Consider the following 11,210-nt stretch of genomic DNA (forward strand, 5'->3'; position numbering starts at 1 on the left):
GAAAATATTTACTTTACCCAAAAAAAGTCTCAGCAGTTTTGTCAACCATACTTGTCAGAATATGCTGTAAAAATGTCAACTTTTTAGCATGAAATATGTTGAAGCTTATATTATTTGAATCAGGAGTAAAAGTAAAATGCGAGAATGACTACCATCACAAAAATCTGTTTGTAATTGTGAAACTAAACTGAACCATGAATTTTGAGAAAGATAATGGTTATAAACTTGCCCCACATAAAAATGAAAAGTCACGGATAATTTTAATTCTGCAAATTGCATTTTTCTCGAAACCTAACCAAAATTTCACTCATCTCCCTCCACACATCCATACTACCCTCATATTTCACACAGCCGCCTCCTCCTCTACAGCACAATATGGATCGAGCAGAGCAAGCATAGTTACAAATGAACACAATAGACACAATAGTGTTCCAGAAATATTTATTTGTAAAGTAACATAAAAGAATGTGGAAGAAGCACAAAGAACACAAAATATATTGTACAGGTATTATTACTAAATTATCAAAATAATAAGGAACAACTCTCAGTGATCATTATTACTATTATTATGCATTCGTCTGGCTTTTAAAAGCCACTTTATTCATGCACTAACAGGGCACACTCTGTGAGTCTCCGTAGTGATTCTTTTACATTTACATACTTCTATTAATATCAGAAATACGCAGTACATTGCCATTTGTAAGTAAAAATTGTTTAAATTCGTATACTATGCAAGTGTTCAAGATTATAAACCATTTTAACACATTTTTCTCAGCAAAGTACAATGTTTATTGTGAGGAAATGAGATATTTATGTCGAAGAATGTTTATTTATGTGCTACTTCTGTAATTTCACTAGAAAACAAACTGATACAATGACATGCTATATGAAAACAGTAATATATGTCTGGTGTTGGTGGGACTGGAATGTGTTCTTTGGCAAAGGAGGAGGGACACAGGCCTGTGGACTTTCTTTGATAGGTTTTTGAGGGTTGTAGGAATTTGAGGTCTTTTTGAGGAGACAATTGGGTAAGTTCATTTTCTAGTAAAAGTCGTATAGTTGATAGAATGGATGAAGGATAAGAAAGTTGTGCGGATGAAGGGTAATTCGATTGTGAGTCTGAATGTGCGCTTGTGATTGATCCATCCAAAGATGGAACTGCCGACCAGTTGAGACCTTTTCTCTCTTTTGTTTTAAAATCAGTCTCTGAAAAGTGACGACTGCATACTACTCTGTTGAACAGTGTCGTAGCAGTATGTTCGGTATAGGTTACACCTATACTTTCTGCCCAATGTACAGCCCTGTAAAATGTAGAAGTATTAATTAGAATTACCAGTAAATAGAATAGGCCTACTCTAGTATCATACAACCTTGGGTCTATTGCATATTCTGGGGCATTTAAGAACTACGAATTTTATGATACTGTTCGAAACTCTAAGCTCGTATATCATACAGATCGAGTCTCTTTCTAGTTCTATGATTATGTAACTAGCAAAATATGCAATTAGGTAGTTACTTTGTAGAATTTCTAGGCATTTTTTTCAATGCCGGCTTTGTTTTCAACAACAATTTGTGAAACGGGAGTAGTCCAAGTTTGTACATGCAAATGCAAAAACTGTTGCGCATTCTCAGATACTTTCATTTCAAGTAAGGTTGTCTAGTGACAGTACTAAATAAGAACCTTTTCTTTTGATCCATTTTTATATTTAATATGGTATTTTTCCTGAAAAGCTACACCAAAAGAGACACAGTTTCCTCTTGTTTCACTGGATTCTGTGTGATTTATATAGTCATAAACATGTGATTTTAGTTTCCACGCACAAATAATTTCAAAATAAAAATCCTATGACATCTCTTTATACTTATGTATTGTTGTAGCTCCTCCCGTATTTGTTACAATGTTACTAATTTATTACCAACATAACATGTGAGAGGCCAATCTTAATTAGGTTACTAGGGAAATTGTCTATTTCTCTAGTATTGCGTTCTTAAACTCTCTAGTGTTATACTTGTAAGAAGTGGAGAGACGGGCTATAACAATGTATTAGAATATACCGTACAGGTAAGCATTAACCGATTTTTATGCTGAAAGTATTTGTGGCTGCAAAATAAAACCACGTGTTTTACATTATACTGTATAAATCTCACAGAAACCTGTGAAGCAATAGAAGATTGCACTTTATTTGGTGTAGCTGATCTGGGCAACTACTACTGATATTTTTATTATTACAAAACATGTTTGGCTACTACAATATTGCACAGCTAATCACGTGCTTAAATGTTAGGTTAGGTTTTAGCATATAAAAATGGACTCGCCTAAAAAAACATTGCTGTATTACTCTCTGTAGGTACAAATACAAGAGTAATTTAAAGGAATATAGATTAAGTAATCAATATTACTAACCTCAACATTTTTCGGGAAGTGGAAAAATGGTAAGTCCCAATCTCTTCTATTTGACCCCAGACAACCAGGCACAGAGCAAGTTTTTACCCAGGTTTTCTGGGACATGCTGGAATGACAGACAATACTAGTGATTTTTCTTACATCCCTAATAAGTAATTAAATAATAAATACATATTATGTTAATCAATCAATTAAGTTAATTAAACATATTATGTGTTTAATTCTTGCATTGTTTGCTTGAAACGTATCAATCATGTCACCTCACAATAACTTCAATTACAATGTGTTAAAACTACATCACAATAATTATTCACTTATAGTTATAATTTCAGCAAATAAATCTCCATTTGTAAAATAATAAGTACTAAATATCACCTCCTTCTCAGAATAGCATAGGTGAACACATGTAACACACGTTAACAAAAGACACGAATACATAAATAAACAACACAATAAGTGCTCATTATGTTTCATTTATAATCTCAGATCTCCAATGCAAAATAAGTACGTAAATATCATCTTACCTCAATAGAAGAAAACACGTGTAGCACAAAACTTCTGAGTAATATTACCCAAAACACGTTGAAATACGAATGAAAACACATACCGGTACGCAAAACATCGACGCAGAATTCGATTTGTTGATTTGTTTGCCATCTATTGAGGAATTATTGAAGGAACGAGGACTTATTCCTTACCAATGTCGGTAGATGTCTCTCAGTTCACGTTGTAAATAACTCAAATCAAGTTGCACCCCCCTGGGGTTCGTAACAGAACGCAGCGCTTAGTTCAATTTACGAGACGATAAAAGTCACCCTCGGCTCCCTTTATTGCGCATGCGCTATCGGTGAAGAAATTCCGCTTCCGGTGTGACGCTGAGCCCCGTTGTAAGCATAAAAATGTTTTATTTACCGCAGTAATTGTGAACTGGATTACTTTTACTTTCATTCGAGATTGATGGATTAGTTTTCAAACTTCTGTAATAATGCCTGTGGTATGCAAACATTGCAGTACCATATTTAGTAAACAGTCGAATTTAAACAGACATTTAAGACATGTACATAAAATAGAGCACGTGAACATGATATCGTATCAGTAATATTATATCTTTCTCTTGTAAAATTTCCAGTTTTGGAATTACAAGGTTTTGATCGCCACCCGACGATGAGCCATTAGTTTCACTATCATTAATATAACCCAATTTATCATTGTATTCCCGTTCACTGCACTTTCAGTGGGGACAATTTTCTTTATTAAGCATTTATCCATTATCAGTAGTTATATAGCCGTTGCTAATCAATTAACGAGCACACACCTACGACGACGATCATAACAAAAAAAAAAAAGCAATCTAAAAACGAGTGTTGATAATGGTTAGTTTTAAATTTTGGGTAATTAAGTAGTAATCACCAGCCAGGCCATCTTCCCGTAATAGAGATCCAGGATAGATACATTACCAAGTATATACATATATTTTAATAATTGTGTAGAAACAAACCATCGACAGGTCATATCGGCCAGGCCATCATCTTACTACAACAGAGATCCAGGGTGTAAAGTGGATACTGGATGACAAGTTAATCATATACAAACGAAATTTAATAAAAGAAAATACATATGATAACGAAGGTGCCCTGGACCTCTATTGCGGGAATATGGAGGCCTGGCCGATTATTACTACATAATTACCATACACTGTTAATTAACTGTTAGCTCTGTGTTATTTCCGCTTGGTAAGACTTAGGACCATTACTGTTCGATCCCAATAGTTCATAGATTTGAACTGAACTACAAAAATGTGGATCATGGATAGAGAAGTGGAGTCACTCTGTTGCATGTGTGAAGATTCACCGATCTCAAATTCAGGAAAGATAGCGGCACTGTGAATTGCTTTACTAACATGTTCGACAGCTGACCTCCTCTATCAGTGATTTAGATGGATAAAAACATTTAGGGCCTACAGGAACTCATAAAGTTAGTGGTATGTTTTCTAATTTACCACGATATTTAAAATGCTATTGTTCTAAGGGTGTCTCGATTTTTTCTTTTGGATGGTTCCTTGTCCATTTTGTTACTCAACTGTGGAATAATAAATAATAATGAATATAGGTCTATACCGGTAATAATAAAAAAATATATATCTTCTTTTTTCCGAGATGTTCCAGTCGAACCAAACCACTACTCTCTATAGAGTTCAAATAATAATCTTTGGCCTATAACCTACTTCATCTTTCAAACAAATTAATTCAATTTTTTGCTAAACTAGTGCTGAAGTAGTTCCCCGCTTATATACATGTTGCATATACGAATCTGTGACAGGTTAGATTTGGTTAGTTTAGGGTTTTGTTACGCCATGCATATATTTGTCTATGATGCATATACGATCAACTGTATCTACATAAAAAGAAACCCTTATAAATTCAACAATTTTCACTTCCGAAATCACCAGAACTACTTCAGCGCTAGTTTCGCCGCTTTATTTACATAGGAATATCTCTTCGAATTGTTAACAAGGCTGAGATCACTCTTACTTTTATAATAATAATAATAATGATTTATTTTAGCTGGCAGAGTTAAGGCCGTAAGGCCTTCTCTTCCACTCAACCAGCAAAAAGTGTATATACATATGCATGAACTTACAAAGAATCCAACAATTTGATTGAGATGAGAGTTACATGTATACAAAAGTTATTTACAAATTAAACAACAAAATACTATGAACCATTAATTAAACACTGAAATAAACTGTGTAGCAGAATTAAACTAAAATACATAGAATGTTAATATATTCCAAATAATATTAGATAATAGAAAGAGATTATTACGAGACAATTAAAATACAGCACAATCAGGATGATGTCTAAAGAAAAAAGTAACAATGTAGTCAGTGATAGTTTAAATCAGTATGATTGGAGTGAAATGCTAATAAGGTTATCTTTTAAGCTGTTCTTAAAGGTGTTTATTGTCTTGCAGCCCCTAATACTTTGTGACAAGGAATTCCATTGACGCGAGGTGGATATTGTAAAAGATGATGAATAACAAGATGTTCTATGAAGAGGTATACTTAGCGTGCCACAGATAAGTGATCTGGTATTTACATCGTGGTTAGAGTATAGATAAGAGAAACGAGACGAAAGGTAATTTGGTGTTGAAGTGTGCAGAATTCGAAAGAGTAAAGACAAAGAGTGTAAAGTTCTACGTTCTTTAAGTCGGAGCCACGAGAGACTTGCGAAGGACGGTGATATGTGATCATACCGTCGGATGTTGCACACGTATCTGACGCACATATTCTGAGCTCGCTGTAACTTGACTGACAATTCAGAACTTAGGTCACTTAACAAAACGTCACAATAATCGAAGTGCGGCGTTACTAGGGTTTGCACTAGGGTAAGTTTTAGTTGCTGGGGCAAGAAGTTTCTCAAGCGACTCAAACAGTGAATGGAGGAACAGATTTTTTTTATCGTTTCTTTAACTTGAAAATTCCAACTTAGATTATTATCAAAAAAGAAGCCAAGATTTTTTACGACAGATGAATAAGGGATTAGCGTGTTGTTAAGAGTAACAACTGAAAGATTACTGTTATTAAGGGAGTTAACTAAACGCTTATGTCCAATAATTATGACTTGAGTCTTACTTGGATTAAGTGCGAGTCCGAAATTGGCCGCCCAAGTGGAGACAGTGGCTAGGTCACAATTTAACTTGTCAATCGATTCATTGATCGTATTGGGTCTGGAATGTATGTAAAGTTGTAGGTCGTCGGCATAGAGGTGATATCGGCAATACTGTAAGTTCTTTGATACGTCATTAATGTAGATAGAGAAAAGTAGTGGACCTAATACGGAGCCCTGCGGCACTCCCGCCTTTGTGCATCTCCATTGGGAGAATTGATTATCAAGTGAAACACACTGTTGGCGGTCACGTAGGTAGGAGTCCATCCAGCTCAAGGTATTGTCTGACAGGTGCAAAGCCTTCATCTTTGCAAGAAGCAAGTCGATATCAACAGAACCAAAGGCATTGCTGAAATCGAGAAGAGTTAGTGCCGTTACTTCACCCCTATCCATAGCTTCACGGGTGTCCTCAGTCACTTTAAGTAGGGCTGTAGAAGTGCTGTGTCCATGTCTAAAACCCGATTGATAGTCATCAAGGAGTTTGTGTTCGTCGAGATAGTTCATAAGTTGTCCATGTACAATATGTTCTAATGCTTTTGAAAGAGTGGGAAGAATTGATATCGGTCTGTATTGGTTTACTGTAGAAGGTGTGTTAGATTTAGGTAAAGGTTTCACTAATGCCATTTTCCAGAGTGAGGGGTAGGACCCAGTCATAATAGATGCATTGAATATATGTGTGATGGTCGGCAGGATCACATCTATTATTTTATACAGGAGAGTGATATTTATATTGTCTATACCTTGGGCTTTAGATTTCATACGTCGCAGCGTCTTCATTACGTCAGTCGGGTTAATGTATTTAAAGAAGAATTTATCCCACACAGGTTGGGGGTAAGATCTGAGAAATTCAAGAGTCTCTTGCTTATGTAATGGTTCAGGTGGAGCAGTGACAAAATGTTCATCTAGACTATTGAGTGACAAGTTGATGTTATCTACCCGAGGCTTTGCTTTTGTTAGACCCAGGTTATTAAGGTTACGCCACAATTCTTTCGCACTGACCGAAGGTAGAATAAGGGAATGTGCATGGCGTAATTTAGCATTTCTTACTGCTTGATTACATTTATTTCTTAAAACTTTGTAAGTATTAAAATCTAATTCGTCCTTGCTCCGTCTGTATTTACGATAAGCAGTGTCTCTGTCTGTCATGAGTAATTTTATGGCATCGCACATCCAAGGCGCAGGGTGTCTACCAACTCGTCTGGTTTTCAAAGGTGCGTGTTTATCGTATAACTGAATTACTAGGTCGTTAAATTTTTCGATTTTGTCGTCAATGTCTGGTAAATTCCACACTTCAGTCCAAGGCAGGCTAAGTGCGTCATTGATTAATTCCTCATGCTCAATATGCTTTAAGTCCCGGTATGATGTGATGCGAGGTTTATATTTTGGACAATACAAGGAATATTCTAAAAAGATTATGTCGTGTGCTGAGATACCCGGCGCTGGTAGTTGTCCATTCGTTAATACTAGCTGAGGATTAGTCGTGGCAATAATGTCAAGAAGTGTCTCCGATTCCTGGGTGTGGTGGGTAGCTGCGGAAGGAAGGATGGATATATTGTAAGACTCAAACATGTTCTTAAGTTGAACTGTAGCGTAATTACTTGTATTTAATAAGTTTGTATTGAAATCGCCTAAAATAACAGTATGGTCATAGTGAGGCACAAGATTAAGCAAAGGTGTTTCAAGGTCACTTAAGAATCGTGATTTAGGGGGTTTGTATACAACTCCAAGGAGGCACTTTTTGTTGCTTGCACCGACTTCGATGAAGAGATATTCAGGATGTTCTAAGACTTCATTCGAAGACTGGTAGACAATTTTAAACGGTAAGTCCGATCGCACATACATCGCAACACCACCTCCGCGTTTACCGATTCGGTCATTTCTACAGAGGGTGTAATTATCTAAACTTACAAGAGAAGATGATAGGGAAGGCTTCAACCACGTTTCAGAGATAAGAATAGCGTGAAGAGACAAAGGAGAGAAAATAGATTGAACTTCATTGAAATGACAGAGAAGGCTTTGAGAATTTATGTGGGCTACTTTTAAAGTGTTAGGATGCGAGCTGAAAGACGATTTTAACAGGGCACTGGTCGAAAGAGCAGGTAGTGGGTTAGGGGTGGCTGGGGTGGGTGGGGGTGAGGCTGTGGAAGGGAATTCAGAGAAGTGAAAGTCGTTTGTGTGAGGGGCTGCAGACAGCAAGTCATTCACCTCGAAGCAGTCGATACTGACAACTTACAGAAACTAAATTAGTATAAACTAATAGTAATGCAATAATGACAGATTAATAATCACCTACGTTTGGTGATATTTATTTGCATATCACGAGATTCGTAAGTTGGTTTACAGTTGAAATATACAGAACTACCTCAGCGCTAGTTCTTGCCGCCCCTCTGAAGTTGTAGATGGAATATTGTGTTAGCCAAGTTTAATATCAATACTACCACCAGAAATTAACTCTTAATACATATAGCCTATCAAGACTTATGAGGAAATATTCTGGAATACAATTATACGAAAATAACGTTTGACTTGGATAACAGGATCTGGAGTAATAATTGTGAAATCTATCAATGCACTATTATTATAATTACGTAACTTGTATCACCGAAATGTAAATAATATATGATCGTGACGAAGGTGAATCACAGTCTAATACTTACAGTCACGCAACTCATACGTATAAAATATGCCAACATTTGACAGCTGGCGCGACAGAAGCCCTCTAGCGGCAGGCAAGTTAAAAGTGAGCACACGACACATGATAACATATCAGAAAACGGGTTTTGCGTAATTTGTTTTATATTTTTATGCTATACAGTATAAGTGTATATGATTCTTATTAATCTTACTTTAGAATCCTAGAAGAATTTCACACGCAGTTAATCTACAAGTTTCAGAAGCTGGGAATAAACGTAATTCTTTCTGCTCCTTACAACTGAATCATGGTCCTGTTCACGTATCATGGTTTGAAATAATATAATTGTTCGTACGTGGATGGTTAATTAAATTCATTCCTAAATATATTTATGAATCATTGGAACTCTATATTTCCTGTGAGAAGAGTCAAAATTAATAGCTTCAAAATTGAAGGGCATATCTCGTAGGGTACATTGCGTGGTGAATTCCTCTCCCTATTTCCTGAGAAAGTAACTATTTTCCATACCGCAAATTGGGGCAAACTCGGCCGCTGAGGTAAACTTGAAAATAAAAAAGGGGAGGATTTAAACCTTAATATGACAGACATTGATTTATGAAGTTCATTATTTTTCATTTCTTAAGAACCGGTATTTCCTTTATTATTTTGAGTGGCAAATAGTGCTGATATTATGGTTTAAATGTTTATGGCAAGTTTACCGCATTTTATATTACATTTCCAGTTTTCACACATAAGCTTAATTTTAACTTATCCTACTTATATAATACGTAATTTACATGTCCTTATTGTTAATATGACGTAGGTGAGAACAAATAAATGAACACACAATTTTGTTGAAAAAATTGTGACTTCAATTAACTCAGAAAATCTAGGCCTAATTTTATTTTCAGAGCAGAAGTGGTGTAAGTCAAAATGAGTAATGAGGGTTAAAGTAAACGTTCTTTATAATACAGCGCAAAGTAGCAGTTAATATTGAATTTATTTAAACTATTGGTAGTCAGTGAATAGCACGAAGGATATATTAATTGCTACTTTGCGCTGTATTTTACAGAATATTTACTTTAAACCTCATTACCTAATTTTGACTTACACCACTTCTGCTCTGAACGGCTCAAATAATCACTGGGAATATAAAATCAACACCAATAACAGTCATGCAAATTGTTACAGAAAAGATTGCTTTTTATATTAAATTTAAAAAGGCTATTGAGAACTTAATACGTCTGCCACACGAATCTACACCAACACATCAGAAATTTATCGACACAGTCTGGATTTATTCAACAAGTGAATATTTTGCAAAAGGATTACAATAATCCATGAATTCTTGAAAAATTAACATCATGATCCCTACTTGAATGCAATATAACGTTCAACTTTTGAAAAATATAAAGAAAAAAAAAGACGAATACAAAAATTATGGAATTACTTGCATTAAAAACTTAAGATACATTATCCAAAATCGGAATGGTTACACATTTACACATATGATTTCTGCAAAAAATTAATATACTGTAACAGGTATTTACTTTGGTTTTATTTAAACTCTCCTTCCTGACATACAAATAGGTAACATAACTAATAAATGTTTTATAGAATACAATACGTAGGCTACCTTCAACGTGGATTATTGGTTACGACTGAGTAATGATTTTCTCTTGGTATTCAGGGAATCTGAAGAACGACAAATTCGGAGATTTAAACTTGTTACTGCAATTTTCGTCATTGCACACATTGCCTTTATTCCGATGCATGATTAAAACGTTATTATAATATCTCTCATCCCTTTAAAGCATATGCTGGCTGAACAAGACTATGACCAGTGCCTTGCCTGCCGCTTGGGCGCTAGTGTCGCGAATGTTGGCAGAAAAAGTGTTGAAGTTTCGTGACTGTATGTATTAGACTGTGGGTGAATCTAGAATGCGGTGAATAAAACAATTTCTATGCTTACAACGAGGCCCTGCATCACACCGGAAGCGGAAATATTACACCGATGGCGCATGCGCAAAAAGAGAGCCGAGGGTGACTTTTATCGTCTCGTGTTCAATTTCACTAACAGGATGTCGAAACTGCAGTGGACGGAAGGCGCTGTTATAAATCTTATTAATGCATATAGGGAGCAGGAAACCACAGTCTAATACTAACAGTCACGCAACTCATACGTATAAAATATGCCAACATTTGACAGCTGCCGCGACAGTAGCCCTCTAGCGGCAGGCAAGTTAACAGTGTGCACACGACATATGATAACACATCAGAAAACGGGTTTTGCGTAATATGGTTTATATTTTTATGCTATACAGTAAGTGTATATGATTCTTATTAATTTTATTTTAGAATCCTAGAAGAATTTCACACGCAGTTAATCTACAAGTTTCAGAAGCTGGGAATAAACGTAATTCTTTCTGCTCCTTAAAACTGAATCTTGGCCCTGATCACGTATCATGCTTTGAAATAATATAATTGTTCGTACGTGGACGGTTAA

At 35.6% G+C, this 11,210-nt stretch overlaps 1 long non-coding RNA gene across 1 annotated transcript; it reads right to left on the reverse strand.

Moving 5' to 3' along the window:
- Positions 1-424: 424 nt before the first annotated feature.
- On the reverse strand, positions 425-3,090 carry LOC138699855 (uncharacterized). The gene is made up of 2 exons (XR_011332093.1): positions 2,405-3,090; positions 425-1,301 (listed from the first exon to the last, which is right to left on the reverse strand). It is a non-coding gene; the product is annotated as an uncharacterized lncRNA (long non-coding RNA).
- Positions 3,091-11,210: the final 8,120 nt, after the last annotated feature.

Source organism: Periplaneta americana, chromosome 1 (assembly GCF_040183065.1).
Source record: "Periplaneta americana isolate PAMFEO1 chromosome 1, P.americana_PAMFEO1_priV1, whole genome shotgun sequence".
Taxonomy (NCBI): Eukaryota; Metazoa; Arthropoda; class Insecta; order Blattodea; family Blattidae; genus Periplaneta; species Periplaneta americana.